Source organism: Mytilus edulis, chromosome 8 (assembly GCF_963676685.1).
Source record: "Mytilus edulis chromosome 8, xbMytEdul2.2, whole genome shotgun sequence".
Taxonomy (NCBI): Eukaryota; Metazoa; Mollusca; class Bivalvia; order Mytilida; family Mytilidae; genus Mytilus; species Mytilus edulis.
The window spans coordinates 78804724-78828103 of record NC_092351.1 but is presented as its reverse complement, the minus strand read 5'-3'; the positions used below and the strand labels follow the sequence as shown (position 1 = coordinate 78828103).

Sequence of the window (23380 nt, the reverse complement as noted above, 5' to 3'; positions counted from 1 at the left end):
CAATTAAGCATTTGCAGGTGCAATACTGATATCGGTAACAGGATAGACAAAAAGAAAACAGGATAGACTTTATATAGTGATATATCAGAAACGTACGTTCCTGTTACCAATGAAATAAAGAGAAAAGTAATCTAACTTATGGGGGATTTACTTGATGTTGGGTTTATTTGAAAGGGTGAAAAAATGCCGAGCAATACTTGCATTCCTGGTGGTAATTTTTACAACCTTTGAGAACCATTTTTTTAGAGGCATTTTTCAGTACAACCTGCAAAATTGGCAAATAATCTATTATATTACAAAATGAATATATTTAGAAGTTTTATTCTCTTGAAAACCATCCCTCCGGTGGTTCGCTATCCTTGCCGTGGTCGGGGGCTTGCGTGTCTCAGTGACCCCAAGAGCTATGCCAGCTGGAGCTTCGTCTCCTGGTAGGGTTACCCATGCTGGACAGGTCTAAGGGTAGAGACCAGAATAAAGTGATCCGAACATCGTGAGATGCCCGATGTTTTAAATAAAATAGGCTCTCCAACTTGTTTGCCGTGGTTGCTACCCGTGTCGTGTCGGTGGTTGACGAGATCCTTGTGGATGAGAGCTATAGCCAGACTCCTTACGGTCAGAAAATACCCGGACAGACGAGACTATAGTTTAATAAGCTGCTTTGGCTTCGATATTATCTAAACGGGAGGTCGGATGGACCCGGTTCGATCATCGGCTGGTCATGTCGAGCCCTTCAGTTAATCCTCAACAATAAGCTTTCTTGTAACAATTTTCATAATATACACATGTATTTTAAATGAAGCTATTTATATACCGGATAACTGAGGAAGGCGATAGCTCATGGGTCAATCAAGTGGTACGCTTTCTTTTTTGTTTGATTGATACGCTCTGCTTGAGTATACTATTCTTGGAACATCTGGTGCTTTCCGCAGTGGAGGTAAGGTGCAGATTTTGAGGACCAGCTACATTATATTTGGAGCTCGTTTTCAGCATTAGCACTTGATCCCGGTTCGCCACGGAAACACAGCATCGCCCTTGTAGGCACTCCGAGGTGGGTGGATGACAGGAATGGTGAATCTTTCTCCTTTCATATGGCACAACAAAACAAACCCTCTAAATCAGCTTTAGTACATAAGAAAAGAAAATGTGATGATTCAGAGCCCTGTCGGGAAGATGACAGTTGGCGCAGATTTATTGTAATAAAAGGAACAGATGAAAAACCAATTTCAAAAATATCGCCCTTTGTAATTCACAAACAAATTCAAAGCGTTGCTGGTACTGTCAAAAAAGTTTCAAAAATGAGATCTGGCTATTTGTTGGTTGAATGTTCCAACAAAAGTCAATCAACAAATTTACTTACAATGACTACAATATCAAACTTTCCTGTTTCTGCCTCTCCTCATAACAGTTTGAACAGCTGTAAGGGGATCATTCGAGACAGAAGTCAATACCTTGGTGACCTCACCGAGGAACTTTCAAGCCAAGGTGTAACTGATGTTTTTAGATTTCAAATTAAAAAGAATGGAAATATAATCAAATTAAATACATACCTTTTGACCTTTAGAACTCCAACTCCTCCTCCATCTATTACTTTAGGTTGCTTCGGAATCAGACTTGACATGTTTATCCCTAACCCAATTCGATGCTTTACTTGTCAAAAGTTTGGTCATGGAAGCAAACAATGTCGTAGTAAACAGAGATGCTTCAAGTGTTCTGATGAAGGACACGAGGGAACAAACTGTAACTCTGAATCTTCTAAATGCGTAAACTGTGGTGAATCCCATTTTTCATCGTCTAGGGACTGCCCTGTTTACCTTAAAGGTGAAATGCAAAGGTAGAAAAAAAAATTGAGGAAAAGGTGTAAATCGCAAGAATTTAGGTTTAAAATGTTGAAATTTATATTTATACAATAATTCCAAACCTCGTTGGTACTAAAAATAACAAGTAAATATTGGTGTCGAAAAATACGGGAAATACCAACCTTGTTTATCTCCCTTTATTTCCTTCTCGCTGTGACGTCATATGAGTCCTTTGTTACATTGGTATCGAATACATGTGTTAGACCGTAAACTTGTAAACAACGTTAACCGGCTATGGTGTTTTGTGTTGCATACAACTGTAATACTGGATCAGGTCAGGGATTATGTTTGTTTACATTTCCGAAAGACCATTAAAGACGAAAGAGTTGGACACGAAAGGTGAAGAGGCAAAATTAAACTTCGTTCAACGGAGCATTCCAGATTATGACCCCAAACACTTTGATTTTGATCAATTTGTTATTGATGCAAGGATTGTCTCGTTCATGACAAAGTCACATTCACACCAAAACAGAATAAGACTGAAAGCAAATGTTTTTAGTAATTATGACAAGACGGCAAGAACAGACTTCTGCCCTTCCTGCAGGGAGCCAGCCCAAGTATGCATGTAGAACACATAGCCATAGGAAAACGACGGAGATTAGAATAGAGGTATATCTATATTACAAAGTAATATATTTCATTATTCGTAAGGCATATATGGTTCTTAAATAAAGGCAGGGTAGGCATCATTTGTGTTTATAATTTGCCAGGTTAGGATTATTTTTATTGGAGCTCGATCTACATAGACTGGGACCATGTACAGTTTAAACTATATACAAATGTATTTTAACTTCGAAGCTGTAAAATGTAACATTGTTCAGAAGTCATATGACCTGCATAAAGTGAATGAACACAAGTGTCTCACTTGCAGTTTCATGTAATACAGACCAAATACAGGCATTTGAAATGTTTTCTAAGACTGATAACAAAATAGTGGTAGGTTTGAAAGTCAATCACTGATCTTTTTCTATAAAAGGGGGAGGGGCTTATATATACCAGGAAAACATTAAACCTTCAAAAAATAGTTTGCTGATAGGTTGCTGTCTCATTTATGTATATATAGTATTAAAAAAATATATAAGGGTTCCGTGGAACACAATGTCTCGCCTACTTTTGCTGTTAATTGCAGGCTCAACAAAAATGAGGGAAATAATAATTAAAAAATCTACTTGATTCTATCTTTATATTGTGAGCAGGTTCTGTCCAAGTTTGGTAAAAACCCAGGATAGTAAACTTAATGAATCAAATAAATATTGAAATATAAAAACTTGAACTGCAGACTGTATGTAATGTTAACTGACAGAAACACTAAGTCTATTTATAAGTAAAATACCGAAAAATGGATTTTTTTTAACAAAATTTACTTCTATATTCTATGTACTAGCTTATGATCATGAGCTGCTGCATCTTGAAGCTTCTGTCCAAGTTTGGTAGAAATCCAGGCCAATTTATAAGTAATTAATATTTTAAAAACTTTGACCACAAAATATTTGAGGACGACAACGATGCCACCGACAGAATGTAGGATCACTATGTCTCGATTTTTCAACAAAAGTCGAAGGCTCAATAAAAATGATATACAATGTACCTCAACTACAGTGTACACAGTAGCGGATCCAGAGAGGGGCGTAGAGGGCGTACGCCCCCCCTTTTTTGATTGGACTTTTTTTTTTGTTGAAAAATGATTAATCAGACTACTAGACTTTGTGACCATTGCCATTTCCCGTGTAATCTTTATGCGACAATTCTTTACTTAATAAAGATATTTTTCGCTGGTATTTAATGATCATGTCAAAAGAAAAATCACAAAAATCCTGAACTCCGAGGAAAATACAAAACGAAAGTCCATTATCAAATGGCAAAATCAAATTATAAAACACAACAAACGAATGGACAACTGTCATATTCCTGACTAGGTACAGGCAATGTAGAAAATGGTGAATTGAACCTGATTTTTTTTTTAGCGCTAAGCCTTTAACTTGCATGACATTCGCATCAAAACATGGGATTCGCTATGGTGGTGTTGATCAGTTCGTCGAAAAAACGTCACCCAGCCGTTTTGAAATTCAAATTACAGTAACACATTGCATAGTCTGAGCATAACAATCACGTCACCTTCAAAGTGATACAGAATTGAACAAGACCGTATTGACTTCTATTTCACAATTCCACCAAACAGAAAGGTTTACTCTGTTACACTCTCCGATGATGAAAAAAATCCATTGGTTTGAGGCGACAGTCTGAGATATTTGACTCTGATTTTTGCCTTAAACAAAAATTCTGGCCGTATCTGGATTAAAAAAAATAATCTTTTCTACTTTTTCGCTATTAGAAACGAAAGAACAGAATAATATAGCCGATAGCATTAAATGAACATGATGAATAAAAAACGGGCGTATTTTTTTGGGCCGGGCGTTTGAATGTCTGTTTCGCTGAACTGATATATTGAATACTTTTTTCAAGACCAGGCTGCAACCTGCCGACTGAATGGGGCCTTTATGTCTCTATTTGTCGACCGTCATTCATAAATTCGCTGTCATTACAAACTCATTCGTAGCCTTTTGGTTAATTTGGAATCCCTCACTTCCCTTAATTTTGTTGGGTGAAACATATATCAACCAAACATTTGGATAAAAATGCTTGTTTGTCTTTTTTATCTCATGTCGGTGGTATTGTAAATTTCATCGAATAGCCTGGCGTAAATATTGTTTACAACAAGAATCAAAACTGTCCAACTCTTACACTATACAGCAACATTAAAATATACAGGTCCCACGTCAGGAACCGTTTAAAAAATACATTTAACACTTATTTTATGTTTTTTAGCCCGAAAAAGGTCTCAAAAATCCCCCCCCCCCTTTTTCTAAATTTCTGGATCCGCCCCTGGTACATGTACATGTCAGTATAAAACCTTGAATGAGTAATAAAACAACAAGGCTATATACAACTATCAAGTCAATTTACAGAATTTAAGAATGAGCCTAAGCCAACTTTGTATGGCAATCATTAAACAAGCCCCCCCCCCCTACACCCCTTCATGAAAAAAGAATAAGAAGAATTAGGAAAGAAAAAGAAAAGATAAGTGGATTCAAAGATATATAAGACTTTTTTATTAGTTGTCATTAACTGCCAGTACTCTCAGATCAGTAATTAGTCTTTTTGTTGTTGGAATATACGGTCATGTCCTCTCTGTGTCAGGAGCCTGTAATTCAGTGGATGTTGTTTGTTAATTTGTTAAATATTTGTTTTTCGTTCATTTTTGGAAATAAATTAGGCCATCAGTTTTCTCTTTTGAATTGTTTTACATTGGTCAATGGGACCTTCTATAGCTTACTATGTGGTATGGGCTTTGCTCATTGTTGAAGGCTGTACGATGACCTATAGTTGTTAATTTCTATGATATTTTGTCTTTTCTGGAGAGTTGTCTTATTGGAAATCATACCAGATCTTCTATTTTTATATTCATTCCTGCTTTATTTAAAGTTTCTCTTGTTTTTGTTCACATGTCTATGACAGTAGTAGATGGGCATTATGTTTTCTAGTCAGTCACATTAATTTGAAACTGATTAATTAACACATACGGCCTAGCCAAGATCAGATGTGCATTTCATATTGGGTCTATGTTATAGGCTTGTAAAGACTAGAAGATAAACTTTACATAAGTTATACATCTTTGAACTGAAGAAGAGAATGTAGGGTTTCACAATGAATATCAAATATCATGTATAGGTGTTACCGTTTTGAAAAAAAAACACTAAAATACATGCTGAAAATGGGCAAAATTACACGTTATGTTGTTTCATTTAAAATTTACCTTTTTTTATCAATTGATAGTAAATAAGTGAACTTAATTTGAACTACATTATTGGTTCACTGTTATAGACAATTTATTCTTCTTTCTTTTACTGGTTGTTGCAACAAAAAATCTTCAGTGGTTACAAAGTTATGATAAAAAGTTGAATACTATGCGCTCGTTATGAAATTTTGTACTTTTGTTTTTAGCTTGCTCAGTGTAGTGATAAAAGAGAAAAATAAATTAAATTTATGCTATTATGTGTTTTGTTTTCTCTTCTAGTATATACATTATCAGAAACTACCTCATTTATCAAAATTGCAGTACCCTAGCTGGAGATATATGCCATCAAAGTTGGATATACAAATAAAGTGAAAAAATGTCTTGTCCGTAGACATGCATTCCCTAGTAAACTGGAAGCATAATTACATTTATGTTGCATTGCTAAGTTCCTGTTCTTTTGTAGATATGAAAACACTACTAACATTTTTTTCTACCATCTATTAATAGAGGAAAAAATTCAAAATTATGTCAGAATGTCTTGTCCGTAGACACACGTCTTGTCCGTAGACATGTCTTTTTATCAATATTGCTTAGCTTTATGGGTCTTAATTAGTCCTATGTGTTGTTTAAACTTAGAAATATCTTATTTTTAATAAATAAATGGTAATTTAAGTGTTCTCAATTTTTATACGACCGCAAAATTTGAAAATTTTTTCGTCGTATATTGCTATCACGTTGGCGTCGTCGGCGTCGTCGTCGTCGTCGTCGTCGTCCACTACTGGACGAAAAAACAACTGTCCATACCAGTAACAGTCGTTGTACGACTGTCTTAGTCTGTGAAAGACAAGTAACGACTGTCAAATCTGTCATATTTCGTTGCAACAGTTCATTTATGTCTGTCCCAACTTTTTTACGGGTTGTGAAAGTCAAAAAATGCTACCATCAGTCATTTCAAAACTGTCGCAGTGGTTTACGGTGTTGTCACAGTCAAACTCTATTTATTACAGTCTTTCTAATAGTTGTGACAGTTGCATAATGTCCGTCCCAACCTTTTAATAGTTGGGACAGTTAAAATTTGTTTGTGTCAACTTTTCAGACGTTGATGCAGTCAAAAAATGTTTGTCACAACGTTTTTAGAGTTGGGACAGTCGTTAAATGTTTGTTACAACTTTCAAAAGGTTGACACAGTCATTAAATGTTTATTACAACTTATAAAAGGTTGACACAGTCGTTAAATGTTTAAAACAAACACTTCATAGGTTGATACAGTCGGTAAATGTTTTTAATGCAAATATTTTAGCGTAAGGGAGCTACCATTCGATTTTTATGGGGGACTAGGATGAAATTTGAAAAAAATAGGCAGGACAGGAGTTTTGAGTAAAAAAAAAGGCAGGATGAGCATCTTGGCAAAAAAAAAAGGCAGGATGACAATTTGGGTAAAAAAAGTCAGGATAAACTAGTAAAAAAAAAGGCAGGACCGAATAGAGTAAAAAATAAAAAGGCAGGACAGAGATTACAACTAAAAAAAAAAGCAGGACAACATTTTTCATCCTAGCCCCCCCCCCCCCCCCCATAAAAATCAAATGGTAGCTTCCTAACGGTAGTCGATCAGTGTAAAAAAAAATCACGTCTCACCCGGCTCTCAAGATTTTATTTAGTTGTGAAATAGTCCATAACTTATACTATTATCGTCTATTGTGCGATTGTAAACTTGTAAACTTGTTTTGCTGTTTATTCATTTATTTTGTGATCGTTGTTTGTCTTTTGTCGTTTTCCATTTATTGCCGTAGCATTGTCCGTTTATTTTTGACAGTCATGTGCGTTTGACTTTAAATAATTCTTTTGATATCCTTACTTTTTATTTTATAATATCTGTCGTTCATAACTGGTTTTAAAAACCAGAAGCTTTCGTTTAAAATGGAGTTTTAATATTATTGCAGAAAAATGAGAAGATGACAATGGATTCCAATATGCATTCAAATGTATGAGGGGGAGGACAGGGGTAAGGGAGACAGGGAGAAAGGGGGTAGGAGAAAGGAGAAAGGGGGTGGGAGAAAGGAGAAAGGGGGTAGGAGAAAGGAGAGGAAGGCTGGGAGAAAGGAGAAAAAGTTGGAGAAAGGAGAAAAAATAAAATATCTCTCCTTTTAAAATTTTTTCTAAAATTTCAAGAAAAAATATCTCAAAAGGAGATGTTTTATTCTAATGGGAGAAAGGAGAATGGGGGGAGGAGAAAGGAGAAGAGGGGTAGGAGAAGGGAGAAGGGTACCCCCCTGTCCTCCCCTCATGTATACTTGAAAAAGTTTTGATAGATTCTGCGGAATAGAAAAATGCACCATGGGTGTACCTGAAATAGATTTAAAGATTATGACTAAGTTACCAATATTGTACAGCATAATAAAACAGTTTTAATTCGAATTACACCCCGAGGGACATATCCGATGATTAAAAAAATAATAAGTAAAATCTGTCAAGTTTCTTTAAAAACGGAAAACAATTCTTCACCGTAAACGATTTACCCTCTTTAATTTCTTGTCGGCAAAAAAAAACGGACCTCAGGTCGGCAAACTTCTAAGTACATCTTTACACAGAAAACTAGATGTTAGACCACATGTACAATAATCTGAGCTGGAAATTACAATCGGTGAGTAGAAATTATCAATATTTGAAAGCATGTCTATCGAATAATCATGGTTTCATAATTTTGAAGGGAAAATGTGCACATTTGTCAGCTTACGGACCTTACAGTTTGTTTATAAACTCATTGGCGGGTCCATGGGGAGGGTTCAGAGAGTTGGAACCCCCTTCTTTTGGCCGCTCAATGCAATTGAATGTGGACATACAATTGGAAACCCCCCCCCCTTTTTTTGTCCTGGGCTTTTAAAATGGCTGGATCCGCCACTGATCCTACAGATTCCATATTGAGTTACTCCGATAGACTATATAGCTATGAATCGACATTCTATACTACCACACTCGTGCATAGTTGCATATTCCAGGGAAAATATAGGCGTTGAGCTTGTTAGTTGTGCATCATAACAAATCATTGAAAGTCATAAAGGACATCGTTCCCCTCCCCCTTTTATCATGTGTATGTCATTTATTCCCTTATTTAGTTTGCATACATCACCCTGAGTGGAATACAAAAAAGGGTACTCTATATCTTCCCCTTTTTTGTGGGAAAAAATTGTATGATTATATAGGGGCCCCTTATGAAAAGTTCTGGATCTGCCACTGACCTATACATCATGTAGTGTACATATTGTATGTTAATGAGGGTGGTAAAGGGTTATTTTCGTGCAACGTTTTCCGCCTTTTTAATTCACGTGTTTTCGTGTTTTGTAGTTTTATTTCTCGTTTTCTCGTGTTTGGCTCGATGTGCGTGCTTCGTGTTCTCCTTTATTTATTTTCCGTGTTTCCTGTCGGTACTCTTAATTTCTCATGCTTGTCCTTCATTTGATTAAAAGTAAGACCGGGATTAAATTCAAAGCCCCGGTCAGTCAGGAGATTGTTTTAAATTATGTGTTCCAATGCAGAATATTTAAAATTGCTATAAAATTAATTATTATGAATAACATTTTTCTTTCAAATCAGTTGCGACTAGCGGACGCTAAAATGTGACTGTAGGGTCATCATGTCCATCATATATAATGACTAGATGATCTCCAAGAACGGCTGATTTATAAATTATTTTACTTTTTACCATGTTTACATTAATATTTACTATTTTATTTCTCGTGCTTCGTTTTTTCCGATTTTTATTTTCCGTGCAACGTTTTTGCCATTTTTATTTCACATGTTTTTGTGTTGAGGGCCCCCCTTTACCAACCTCGTTAATGTATTGCTTACTCTGGTCCTAAATTTGCATGAAATACTTGTCACTGGACATTTTAAAACCAACAACCAACCGATCTTTACCTGTACGTATCCATATAAATGTGTTTCTTATCAAGCTTATGCTGAATTACTAGTATTTCCCTGGGTTTGCTTTATCATTTTCATGTTTATCAGCTGATAGTTTTTGTTCTATTAAGAACAATGAAGAATGCATTGTGACGTCACAATTTCCATAAAAAAACCATGCATAGTACAAAAAGATATGATTTGATCATAAAATGTCATGAAAATTATTAACTAAAGATTAAATAGTGACTTATTTAGCAAGTGTGCACTTTCATTTAAATTTTAAATAATTCTCAAATCATGGACAACAAAACATTAATATATATATTTGATAATATCAGGCATTGAAAGTGAATAGGTATTTTAAAAATGGTTTAAAATAGCATTAATCATCAAAATAAAACAATATTATTAAATTAATGAAACAATGCACAGAGTCATAAACAGTTAATTGCCATTTAAACACAGTTGATTAAACAAATTGTGCTAATTCAATTAGTAATTGTTTTATCATGTACTACATTGTTTTAAAAAACACATATTAAAAGAGCAAAGCTAGCATCATAATTTTATTCTTTTTAGATTTAACATAGAATCTTTATTAAATCACTATAATTTGTTAATTACTTTGAACTTAAACTATATATTTTGATGTGAAATTTTTATATAAATTGTGCCCTGTTTACATTGTTTTTCAAAATTCATTTTATGCCATACATGTTAACTTACAAGTAGTAACATTCAATGGTCTTTTTATTTATTCCGCAATGATTAAAGGACCTTTTAATCATGAGTCATATTTTTTGACACACATTCAATTGTGTTTTGGTTACTTTATTGTCATGATTGTTGTCTAACTGTTGGGTTGATGCATCATTGATATATCCCACATCTCCTTTGATCATGTGTTTTAAAATACGACTGCAGATTTTTTGCATTTTCTACATAATAATGAAAATTTTTTTATGTTAACATTCAACATGTTCAATATGTCAGGAAAACATAACAAAAAAATCTATCTGTATGCATATTTTTTTATGTTAACATAGTATAAGTATTTTATGAAGCTCAAAATAATTTTTATAGAATATAGTATTATCCAGTACCGTAAGTTGTCATAAAATTTACTGTGTTAACTGCATTGTACATGTTGTATCTACAAATTTAGTCTAAAAAATTTTTTTATTCAAATTCAAAATAAACATGATAAATAATTAAAATATTTGTATATATAATTTTACTGAATATGACCATGCAAATGTGACATTAAAATAGGTAATAATCAGGATGTTTTAACACTGGATAGGTAATAATCAGAAATTCTTATATACATGATGTAGCTAATATACAAATTAAGACACAATAGTTTATTGCCTTGGGGATGACATTTAATCTGTCATGGGTATATTGAATATGATTTTATAATAAGAATGTTCACAAATTATGATTAAAATTGTCCTCTTCAAAATTTTGATAACTTTTTCAAAACAAATTATAATTTAAGAAAAATATGAAACAGCAGGATATACTATTATCATGATTATTGTGGATATAAAAATGCAAATTTTAAAAGTTATCTGAACATTGCTGAATAAAACAGTGCATTTTTTTTTTTTTTTTTTCATTCCTTAAACTTTTCTTTGTCATGTTTGTAGTATCAATATATTTCATATTAAATGATTAACATAATTAAAATGAACAAAAGAAATAACCTGTTGTGTTTTAGAGAGGAATAACTATGTCTATGTCCATGATGTCTGACTTTAAAGAATTGATGAAATAAAGTATGATGAGAGCCTCAATAAGATAGTAACTCTTCAATGAAAGTACACAGTCACACTTAAAAAATCATTAATGCAGGAAAAAAGACAACACTATATAGAATTTAGACCCCCTTAAAAGATTTATTTTTCTTGTTAATAGGGACTTAAAAATAGAATTGTATAAGTGCTAGAATTTTTTGGTCAATCAAATGATAAGTGCTAGTTTTATCTAGGTAAATACAGTTATTGTAATTAACTTTCTTATTATTGCACAATGTATATACATGTAGTATTATATATTTATTATTAGTTAAACATTTACTGCACTTGAGTCTAAATGTATATTTTATTTTGTAGAATCATACTGAATATGCATTGGTTTGACCATGATTCCCACTTAGAATATATATGACGCCTGCTAGTACATGTGCACTTTGATGCATAGGAAATATAGATGTCACTGAGTCGCTCTTATAGCTGCAAATTGTGAAACAATGGATTAATTCATTATTTTACGCTAGTTATCTATTGTTTTTGGAAATAATGAATACGGTGTGCAACATTATTCCATGATCATATGATGATGTGATGTTCTGATTAAATTGGACAAGAAGAAAATTGTGCCTTGTACAAATAGGAAACTTACAAATTGTATTAAAGGAGGACCACATTACTGGAGGACTAAATACCTTGGATTATCATGATAATTATTAATTTGCTATATCAATCATGATCAATTGTGAATTTGGAATAACAAAATTTCATAGTTGCAGTGCATATATTAATAGTGCAATCATACATGTACATTGTTTCTGTATTCCATGAATACCCAGGATAATTATTCATTTGAAATAGCAATTGGAATAATGAAAATTCATAGTTTCAGTGAATTCTACTAATAATAGTGCATCATATCTGAATTCATGAATACTTTTGATTAGTGGATTATATAATCAGTCATTTTAATATAATAACAATATGGACAATGTGAATTTCTAGTTTCAGTGAAATTTACAAAACAGTACAAGTATATCACATCTGAAGTTTATGTTGGCATTTCAATTGTTAACTACCGCCAGCTTGTCCAGGGTGTGTAAAAAGATCTTAACCAACTATGAGGGTCTCGTGCAATCCGTGTCAATTGTTTAGTGTCAAATGACTGCTTGCTGTTCATACTTAAATTATTAAAGTCTGAATTAGAATTAAATAAAAATCTTAATTAGCATGATTAGTGGCCAAGTATTTGAAACAAATAAATCATGCATGTACTTTAAAGTATAATTTTATTATCCCTCCTGCAACAAAAATTGAAGTACATGCATGCAAGAAATAGGTATTACAATCTGGCAGTGGCTACAGCGTACCGTTTTGTATTTAAGCTTCACCAGATACATTTTAGAACCTGAAAGGCCTGGATATTTCCTCATGTTATGAAGTTCCTGTTATAAGTAATAGGATAATTATATTTGGTATGTGCGTACCTTGCAAGGTCCTCATGCCTGTCAGACAGTTTTCACTTGACCTCGACCTCATTCATGGATCAGTGAACAAGGTTAAGTTTTGGTGGTCAAGTCCATATCTCAGATACTATAACCAATAGGACTAGTATATTCGGTATATGGAAGGACTGTAAGGTGTACATGTCCAACTGGCAGATGTCATCTGACATTGACCTCATTTTCATGGTTCAGTGGTTATAGTTAAGTTTTTGTGTTTTCATGGTTTTGGTCTGTTTTTCTCATACTTTATGCAATAGATCTACTATATTTGTTGTATGGAATGATTGTAAGGTGTACATGTCTAGCGGGCAAATGTCTTCTGACCTTGACCTCATTTTCATGTTTGAATGGTCACAAAGTTAAGTTTTTTAGTTTTGGTCTTTTTTATCTAATACTATATATGCTTATAGGTCAAATATATTTGGTGTATGGAAATATTTTATGATCTATATGTCAGTCGCGCAGGTTTTATTTGACCTCGACCTCATTTTCACGGTTCATAATCATTGCTCAGTGTTAAGTTTTTGTGTTTTGGTCTTTTTTTCTGAAACTATAAGTAATAGGTCAACTATATTTGCTGTATGGAAGCATTGTTAGTTGTACATGTCTGCTTGGCATGGTTCATCTGACCTTGACCTCATTGTCATGGTTCATTGGTCTTTGTTTAGTTATCTTGGTTAATGTAAAGTTTATGTGACAGTTTTTAATAAAGATTTATACTTCAGTCAGGGGTACTACTTGTACAAGTGTATTTTATTTACTTGAAGAAGTAAAAAAAAATATACACATATAAGTAAATAAATAATGGTTGAATAATCTCCCCTTAACTTTCTAAAAAAATTACTTTTTAAGTAAATTTTTCTTACAATCCCACAAAAATCCTCAAGTTTGAGATGTAAAATCATGCCTTTCATGATTTTTCCCAGGTTTGCTCAAATTTTTTCATTAAAGTTCAATGTTTCATCACATTAATTCATCAAAGAAACTGATTGAGCAAAGATCTTGTATATTTGCTTGTAAATGAGCAGTGTTATGAAGATAACAGACAAATGGGATTTTCATTGTCCATGAAATTACACTTAAATGATTAGTAAAGACATCTGTAAAGGGTACACAATTTAAAATTCTATTAGAGCAAAGAAATCTTAAGAATTCAATAAAAGAAGAAAGGATGATTTTTTTACTTATACAAGTAAAAAAATTCTGAATGCCTAAGGGACATAACTAAGCCAATTTTTTTTTTACCTATACAAGTAAATAAAATTCACTTGTATAAGTATCCTACAAATTTACTTATATGTGTATATTTTTGTCCGCTCCATATCTAGAGAACCATTATGATTTCATACTTTATACTTTACATGTTTATTAACCACCACCAGAGGGCGTGTCATGATGTATGTAAAACTTCCTAGGTCAAAGGTCAAGGTAAAAAAAACTTTGGTTTCAGTTGACAACCCCGTGTCCTGTGGTGAAGATCGTGTCCGCTCTATACGTTATTGACAGCGGGGCCCACAGAGATGGCTCCCATCTCAATGGTATCTAGTTCATTTGATAATACTAGGTATTGTAGTCTTGTATAACATGTATACTGTATGATAACCAGAATTATAAGGAGATGTGGTATGAATTTCAATAAGACGACCATCAACCGTAAACCAAGTGATGTAATTGTTAGTACATGTAACTGTACATCCTTCAACAATGAGCAAAATTAGTTCCGCATAAGTGTGATAATGAAAAACCTATAACAGGCCTAGCCATATTGGATGATGTAACACAATGTAAACAAGTTAAGATGAGAAACCCAAGTTTGATTTTTATACCATGTATACAAAAGCAACATTGATACATCAGTGATGACAAATATATTGTGGTTAACCAAAGACTTGTACTATAATAGGTGATCATCTGCCCTTATTCGTGTTTTTTTCTACAAATCCATTCTATCTGCTTTTGAATAAATGCCTTCTAAATATATATCCCAAGATGTTAAGCAACATTTTCCCATTGTTTTCCATAAACACAATAAGCATTACAAAGTCATACATGTATATAAATGCACTATTAGTGAGCTGTTCGTTTTAATTTAATTATAATATTTATGTTTGGAAGCATATTTTGGGGGTTTTAATTTGCCATGGTTTTAAAAACTTCTAGCAAAAGAAAATACTAATCTTGTGAAATTGAGTAAAGTGCAGTGTTATTTGAAAGAGACATCAACACATTGTATATATATATACGCCATTATACCGACACACCGTTAGTCCGACACCCCTATGGTCTGATGCCCCATTAGTCCGACACCCCAATAGTCATGATAGTCCGGCACTAAATCATTGAACAATATTTTAAATAAATAGTCTGTATTTCAAGAGGTTAATTAAATTATTTTGAATTGATCTTCATGAGAGTCTCAAAATAACATTCATTAATTACTTACAATATTATAATGTTGCTTATTGTCCAGTAGCAAATATTACATGCACGTTCAGGACAAGAACAATTTAACAATAAATACACTTGGTAGGTTCTTTAATAGTTGCCATCCGGGATGAAACGAGTCACTGAATCTTTGACTGAGAATGGACAATGAAAGTAACTACTATATTGAATACGGTCAGAATTTTGCCATTCAGCAGGCTTAGACAAGAGGTTACAGACGGCCCCGCAAAGAGTTGTTTCAATGGTTCTTAACCTGCAAAGAACCAGGATATAATGTCACCACTCTGATATTTGTGAAAAATTATCATCCCGCGCAACCAGATGTATGTCCAACTTTGGCAAGGGTTTACTGGCAGTCGGAAGAAGACCAAAATGACCACATTTCTATTCCCACTTGCATTTTATATTAAAAACCAACACTAACTGCACCTTGTCCATCAAATGACTAAAGAACAGGTAATGCAATCGATCAAGGTTGGTTTTCAGTCCATCCTTCTTTTAAAGTGAGTCCAACAATTTTTATGATTTAATTTTTTTTCTAAGGTGTATATATTCAGAATATCGGACCCATTTGCCTAATTTATTAATGTGACCATTTTTAAAATTTCCATTACTATACTGTCATAGATATAGGAAGATGGGGTGTGTGTGCCAATGAGACAACTCTCCATTCAAATGACAATTTATAAAAGTAAACCATTATAGGTCAATGTACGGTCTTCAACACGGAGCCTCGGCTCAAACCGAACAAAAAAATATAAAGGGACCCAAAATATTGTCTATACATCTAGCTATTTATAGTAACATTGTTAGTTTTCTTTACTGATTGAATAATATGTCATTATTGTACAAGCATTTATAAGATTAAATAATTTGAATTTGAACAATTGAAATGGGAAAATATTTTGGATAAACGTTAGTACGACATCTGATCAACTGAAACCACATAAGAGAATCCGATGTCAGTCTTTAGAATTTAATAAAACCGGAGTCTAAAGAATACATCAAGTTCTAAACCGTGATGTGAAAAATATAAAAGAAGATATGATTTCCCTGGCTGAAATAATGCGAGTTTTCTTGTTTTGAACATTTGAACTTTCACTGGCGCTAGTTATTTTTGTCGGGTCTTGTACATGTACAGTACGTCCATCTACTAGTATTTACAAATGTACAACATATACAGTATGGTAAATTGTTTGCGAAAAATCCAGTGAAAATATTAATTTTTCTTGCGAGTGATAATAATTTTTTACCTCAATCATGAATGCTGACGTGCTATTTACATGTATCATGTGTATCAATTACAATTGAACTTCAAATAGACCATTCCGTACAATATACAATACAAAGTCGAGTTAATATTGAATTATTCAAAAATAAAATACGGTAAAATAAAATAAATTAAATTTAGATAGATTTAAGATTTGTTTTCCATAGCTGCAAAAGATGTGTTAAATGTCTGATTAATTTTTTTTACATGTATAGAAATCAAAATGGTTAATACGGCAATATTTATAATTTTACAAGAAAAAAATGTAGCCCCAAATAAAAGCTCAGAATAAGTGTGTGAAATAAGCCCTCAAGAAAGAAAATATAAAGCAGTTTTATATGGGGATAAGTTTGACAAGTGTGTGTATTAGGAGTTTCCCGCTAGGTTTAGAGTATATCATGTATATGGAGCGCGTTATTATGAAGTAATGTGATTCGTAAAACTACGGATATTGAAAACAACCGTGTATGCATGAATGATTTCACACCTAACTAATTTAATAAAAAATATTTAAATTTGTTATTTAGATAATATTAAAAATAGTCAACTTTTAATTCAGTTATAAAGATACATTTGGTTACAAATATATTGGGTAACGTTTTCGATTTTTCTGTTAGTAGTTATCTTTTATCTAGAGAAATTGCAGGTATCTAGTGCTGGTTCCGATTTTATTTGTTCGAAGAGATAAGGGCGATGAAGTGTTAAAAAAATATATAAATTCAGCACATTCACTAAATAAACGAGGAATAAAAAAATGTGTTCAGCGGCAAATATTTCAAAATACTATTTTTTTTAAATCAATATCTATCTAAAAGTAATGTATTAAATGAGAGTGATAGTTGTTTCTTTTTGTAACAACCTTATATTTCACACGGTAAAATTGTTTTACAAATAATTGAACCTATATTCCTGACTGTTAGACATTTTGTTTCCGTGACTTTTAAATGTACATGAAGATCAATGTTTGTAAGTTGCTACGCTTATAAATTAGCTATGCCTATACAATGGTTGTAGCTATCATATTTTAACTGTTACAACTTTTTCTGCGTTTAAACAGTTTATTTATGACTGTTTCAACGTTTTCCGTGTTGGGACAGTAATAAAAAAACTGTTACAACTTTCAAATGGTTGCATCAGTTTTATTACGACTGTGACAACCCTTCAGGCGTTTAATCAGTTTATTTATGACTGTTGCAACGTTTTTCGAGTTGGGACAGTTGTAAATCAACTGTTACAACTTTGAAATAGTTGTATCAGTCCTTTAATGACTTTGACAGTTATTTCTTGCGTTGTTGCAGTCGATTTATGTTGTAGACAAACACTTTTAAAGTTGGGACAGTTACAAAATAACTGCAGCAGTGAAATTTAACAACTGTTACAACTTTAACAAACATTAATAGTCTTAGAACGACTGTTACTGGTATGGACAGACGTTTTTTCGTCCAGTAGTGGTCGTCGTCCGAATACTTTTAGTTTTCGCACTGTAACTTTAGTAAAAGTGAATAGAAATCAATGAAATTTTAACACAAGGTTTATGACCACAAAAGGAAGGTTGGGATTGATTTTGGGAGTTTTGGTCCCAACATTTTAGGAATTAGGGGCCAAAAAGGGCCCAAATATGCATTTTCTTGGTTTTCGCACTATAACTTTAGTTTAACTGAATAGAAATCTATGAAATTTTGACACAAGGTTTATGACCTCAAAAGGAAGGTTGGGATTGATTTTGGGAGTTTTGGTTCCAACAGTTTAGGAATTAAGGGCCAAAAAAGGGCCCAAATAAGCATTATTCTTGGTTTTCGCACAATAACTTTAGTATAAGTAAATAGAAATCAATGAAATTTTAACACAAGGTTTATGACCACAAAAGGAAGGTTGGGATTGATTTTTGGAGTTGAGGTCACAACAGTTTATGAATTAGGGGCCAAAAAGGGTCCCAAATAAGCATTATTTTTGGTTTTTGCACCATAACTTTAGTATAAGTAAATAGAAATCTATGAAATTTAAATACAAGGTTTATGACCATAAAAGGAAGGTTGGGTTTGATTTTGGGAGTTTTGGTCCTAACAGTTTAGGAATAAGGGGCCCAAAGGGTCCAAAATTGAACTTTGTGTGATTTCATCAAAAATTGAATAATTGGGGTTCTTTGATATGCCGAATCTAACTATGTATGTAGATTCTTAATTTTTGGTCCCGTTTTCAAATTGGTCTACATTAAGGTCCAAAGGGTCCAAAATTAAACTTAGTTTGATTTTAACAAAAATTGAATCCTTGGGGTTCTTTGATATGCTGAATTTAAAAATGTACTTAGATTTTTAATTATTGGCCTAGTTTTCAAGTTGGTCCAAATGGGGGTCCAAAATTAAACTTTGTTTGATTTCATCAAAAATTGAATAAATGGGTTCTTTGATATGCCAAATCTAACTGTGTATGTAGATTCTTAATTTTTGGTCCAGTTTTCAAATTGGTCTACATTAAGGTCCAAAGGGTCCAAAATTAAACTAAGTTTGATTTTAACAAAAATTAAATTCTTGGGCTTATTTGATATGCTTTATCTAAATATGTACTTTGATTTTTGATTATGGGCCCAGTTTTCAAGTTGGTCCAAATCAGGATTCCATATCAAGTATTGTGCAATAGCAAGAAATTTTCAATTGCACAGTATTGCACAATAGCAAGAAATATCTAATTGCACAATATTTTTTTTTTAATTGGAGTTATCTTTCTTTGTATAGAATAGTAGTTGATAATATATGTTGGAAATTTGCCAGACATGACTATGATGTCATTTTCTATTTTTATTTGCCAATAACTTTATGTAAATAACTTCATTGGAAATTTGCCAATATAAAATGTTGCTGATGAAGCTTTTTTTCCTTATCTTATCTAAAATTTTTTTAGGTAATGTATGTTGGACATTTGCCAGACATGACTATGATGTCATTTTCTATTTTTATTTGCCAATAACTTTATGTAAATAACTTCATTGGAAATTTGCCAATATAAAATGTTGCTGATGAAGTTTTTTTTATTGTTTTATACAATAAACAATGTATATTCACTTTTACTACCAACCAATCTTTACCATTCAGTGATAACAAGCACTTTATTTTACATTTTAATATTTTATGATGTATTTAAAAGAGTAGTTATTGTTGCAAACTCCATTAGAAATTTGAATTGATATCAGTTTTGGAGAAAGGGAAACAGGGATGTGAAAAAAAAGGGGGGGGGTTAAATTTTTCTCATTTCAGATTTCATAAATAAAAAGAAAATTTCTTCAAACATTTTTTTGAGAGGATTAATATTCAACAGCATAGTGAATTGCTCAAAGGCAAAAAAAAAACTTTTAAGTTCATTAGACCACATTCATTCTGTGTCAGAAACCTATGCTGTGTCAACTATTTAATTTTAGATTTAAAAAGTTTGAAGAAGGAATCTTTAATTGATTTGTAAAATCTTGACATTTGTTTTGTGTAAAAAAAAACCATGTAATGTCAAAAATTTTATCACAATCCAAATTCAGAGCTGTATCACGCTTGAATGTTTTGTCCATACTTGCCCCAACTGTTCAGGGTTCGACCTCTGCGGTCGTATAAAGCTGCGCCCTGCGGAGCACCTGGTTGTAAAATGACTTTACGGGAGTGGATTTTAAAAAGTGTCAGATTATCAGTCATAAAAAGCATACCTTATTTTACTTCAATATTGTTTATTCCAGTTGATGCATACCTTAAAAGATTAACTAAATCAAATGAAGAAAAAGTATTTCTCTCTCTCTAACTTTATCTTTTGCATTTCAGTATTAACAGCAGATGAGGAGGTGTCTACGGACAAGACACTTGTACATAACAAGTATTAAATTCAATTATTTGTCTGCTATGGAACTTAAATCTTATTTATAGGTGATGGAAGTTATCTATTCAAATTAAAACTCAGTATTTTCAACATGAATATAGTCACAATTAATTCTAACAGATTTTTTTTTTAACTGAAATTGTCTTGTCCGTAGACATTACCACCATATATTTATATCCAATTTCCTTGATTTCAGCCTAATTTGATAGGTAAAATGTATGTTATTCTTTTAAGAGAACACATTCAACTATGTCAAAATTGAGTTTTAATAATAGTTTGATTGTTTTAAACAGTCAGATATATGGATTTCAGTTAAAAGAATGTGTCTTCAGTTTGGCTTAATCAATAAATTATTGAGATATGTAAAGAATTATGGGTACATTTTTATATTTTCCAAAATTTAAAAAACACAGCTTAAAATTTAAATAGTAACTTTTAATCTTAACTTTAACAATCATCTTTGAAAGCATTTAATTGAATATCAATAAAATGTCTTGTCCGTAGACATTATCAAAATGTATTTGTTTCCATTTTCCTCGAAGTTCAGAATCATTTGATAGATAAACCTGATAAAATGTATGTTTTTTTTTCAAGAGAACACTTTCAGCTATATCAAAATTAGGTTTTAATAATGCATTTCATTAAATATGAATATAATGTCTTGTCCGTAGACAAAACATATAAATTGTATTGCTAAGTTTGATTGTTTATTGTAAGAATATGCATCAAGTTATTTTAATGTTCTATACACCAAAAGAAGGGTTTTTTTGGAAGTTTTGTTATTTATAGATAATTTTAGATACAGTTTTATCAGATAAGATTAATGATCAAAGCAAGCTACTGTTGTTTGAAATAACTGTGAGTTAAACATGTTCTTGTCATTTTTTTTTCAATTAAAATGTTTGATATTCAATAATTCTAAACATATTTTGTTGTCTTTGTCATTGATCAAAAATCTGACACTGGTGACCATGTCTTGAAGCCAACCATTAAAGAAAATTATACAGTTTTTAAACACCATTTATTTAATAAAAATATTAAATATTTCTTCCCAAAACTGCATGTAATTATATAAATGCTTCCAGTGTTAGCCTAACGATAGCAATTTTTCATAATTTAAACCATTTTTGAACCAAAATATCAAAAGAGTTTTTCCCTGAGGTGATACTCATTTTTGACTTCATGTGAAACACAAAATGCACATCTGATCTTGGCTAGGCCGATATAGAAATAAGAAGATGAGGTATGATTTCCAATGAGACATCTCTCCACCAGAGACTAAATGATGCAGAAAGTACATATTATGGTGTTATCATTTAAACAAATCCATTAGGAGTCTGGCATCCAATGAAAGTTGTCCATAATTATTAACCATGCTGAAAGATTCAAGCTATGTTGTTCCTATGCAAATCAAATTGTTTTTTTTTTCAATTGAACAAGACTAATTCTCTTTTTATTTATTTTTAAAGGTAATGTGCATGAACTTATGGAAGTATCCTTCATACAAAAGTGGCTTAGATATACATTTGTAGCAGCAGTTGATAAAAGACTGACTGAGCCACCTCTACTAGCAGATCAGGCAAACAGACAAGAAAAGGAGACCACTTATAAATAAATTAAACAATGAATAAATGTGATAAAATTTTATTATCAATATAGTTAATATACATGTAATTTGACTCTTTGTGTGGTCATTAGGGCTATTTAAAGTTTGTTAATTGTTCAGCTTGGAACTGTTCCCTTATTTTGCAAACAACACCTGATGGCAACACAACTCGTATGTTTCTCCTAGTACATGGTAAATCTTTGTGACAAATATCTGTTATTTCTGAAAACAAAAAAACTATTCAGTGAGACATGTGAAAACTTATTTTAAAAGTGAAATTTTACAAAGTGTCTTAGTTATTTTTGTTTGGTTGCTGTCCAATATATGTATATCCCACATCTTCTTTATTCATACATATTTAGTAGTAAAAAATAATATGGTTGTTTATTTACTCTTTTGAAACTTGATCAGGATTTAAAAATCAAGTACAAAATCTTACTTTAATTATCAACTGTATTATCAATCTTATTATAGCTCGAGTAGGGAAGTAGTGGAATGGGTGTCAATGAGACATCAATACACAAGAGGCCAAATGGAACAGAAATTATATACAAAATTTACATTTACTGGTGCTTCTGAAATAGCTGCTGGTATAAAAATCTATGAAAACTGAACATGAATTGCTCTGTATGCATCAGTTTCTGTGCCAGTCACAAATAAATGAAAGTGATATTCATTGTTTGTAATTGAATTTGTATGTTAAAAACCTAATCACAGAAAATTAATTAACTTCTTGTCTTTAAATATTAACAATACAACAGTTTGTCATTTTTTTTTTTTTTTTTTTAAAGTTTCATATTTTTATTAGCAAAATCCCTGTCATAAAATGACAACTTATAACAGGTATTAACATTATACATTTTAAAATTTTTTTTTTTTTTTTTTTAACGATAACAAATATTTTATTCAATCATTTCCTGCTATATAAATACCTAAGTAGCCCAGGTCGCATACTTAGGGGCCCCTGTATTTTAACAGCCTCACTTGACCAGGGAAAATATCAAATGAGTTTATACAATAGTTTTACATACATAATTATATTTAAATAACCAATACAATTGATTTTCACACCTGATAAGCATCACTGTATAAAATCACTATCGTATATCCGGTTCACTGAACAAACATGTGTTGATTTAAACTGGAAAAACTTTAAAATTTGATTGCGAAAATAAGTTATTGTTTGACTTGAAGAATTTTGATGTGATTGAACAGAATTTGAAAGTATTCTTTAATATATATTTATGGATTATAAAAAAAGGATAAAGCACATGTGGTGAGTACAAATGTATTACGAAGCATAATATATATGGTAATTTACTAATGTAACTAATATGCACAGACATAGATTTAAATAATAATTGCAATACAAAATATTGTTTTTTCTTTCTGT

The 23380-nt window shown here is 32.0% G+C and overlaps 1 long non-coding RNA gene across 1 annotated transcript; it reads left to right on the top strand.

Annotated features, from left to right (window-relative positions):
• Positions 1 to 1813: 1813 nt before the first annotated feature.
• Positions 1814 to 22023, top strand: LOC139486337 (uncharacterized). Its single transcript, XR_011655554.1, has 2 exons — positions 1814 to 2465; positions 21851 to 22023. It is a non-coding gene; the product is annotated as an uncharacterized lncRNA (long non-coding RNA).
• Positions 22024 to 23380: the final 1357 nt, after the last annotated feature.